The sequence below is a fragment of the Gossypium arboreum genome, chromosome 1 (assembly GCF_025698485.1).
Source record: "Gossypium arboreum isolate Shixiya-1 chromosome 1, ASM2569848v2, whole genome shotgun sequence".
In the NCBI taxonomy this organism is placed as follows: Eukaryota; Viridiplantae; Streptophyta; class Magnoliopsida; order Malvales; family Malvaceae; genus Gossypium; species Gossypium arboreum.
Window position 1 is genome coordinate 26088982 of NC_069070.1, and position 1009 is coordinate 26089990.

At 39.2% G+C, this 1009-nt stretch overlaps 1 non-coding gene across 1 annotated transcript; it reads left to right on the forward strand.

The window, feature by feature from the left end:
- The first annotated feature begins 292 nt into the window (after nt 1–292).
- Nucleotides 293–399, forward strand: LOC128281960 (small nucleolar RNA R71). Its single transcript, XR_008272254.1, has one exon. It is a non-coding gene; the product is annotated as a small nucleolar RNA R71 (small nucleolar RNA).
- The last annotated feature ends 610 nt before the right edge of the window (nt 400–1009 follow it).

Genomic DNA, 1009 nt, shown 5'->3' on the forward strand with positions numbered 1-1009 from the left:
TGTAAAACTATTAGACCCATTAGTAGTAAATATTTTTAACATTGAGGATATTGATGATACCTGAGATGCTAGTGAAGTAAGAGCGTCTACTTCAGGTATTCCAGCAACTCGTCTTCCTGACGCTGCTCGATTGGCTGGCCATTGATAATAGTTGCTAGCAATCCTATCAATGACTTTGTAAGCCTCATTATAAGACCTAGAAAGGAGAGCATCATTAGCAGAAGCGTCCACTACCATCCTCGTGTGGGCATTGAGACCATTATAAAATGTCTCAAGTTGGATGCAATGTGGGATTCCATGATGAGGGCAATTTCGTAATAATTCATTGTACCTTTCCCATGCCTCATACAAGGACTCATCATCCATTTGTTGGAAGGCAGTGATCTCATTTCTCAACTTAGCATTCTTTCTAGGCGGAAATATTTCATAAGGAATCTTTCTGCTAACTCTTGCCATGAGGAAATTGAATTTGGTGGCAATGAGTTCAACTAGGCTCAAGCTCTGTCCCTTAGCAAATACGGGAACAGCTTCAATCGTAATGCATCTCTGGGTACTCTAGCTAACTTGAATGAATTGCTCACCTCCATAAACAGTCTTAAGTGTAGGTGATGATCTTCGGTAGGCATTCCACTGAATTGGCCCACTGTCTGAAGCATATGGAACATGACTGGCTTCAGCTAGAACTGTTGTGTGACAGCCCTAAATTGACCCTAGTGGAAAAGTGGTTTCGGGACCGCTAAACCGAGTCACCGAAGTATTTGATTATAATATTTATTGTCTAAAATATGTGAATATGAGTGTGTGAAAGTTTTGAGCTTTGATTTGGTCAATTGCATGTGAATTTAGTTAATAGGACTTATGTGTGACACTTTGAAATGTGATGGGTTAATCTATAAGGATCTATTAGTGCATGTTATGAAAATAATGGGTTTGCATGTCAAATTTCCACCTATGACAAGTAGTGGCCGGCCATGCTATGGGTTAAAATGTATTATAAACATTTTATGTT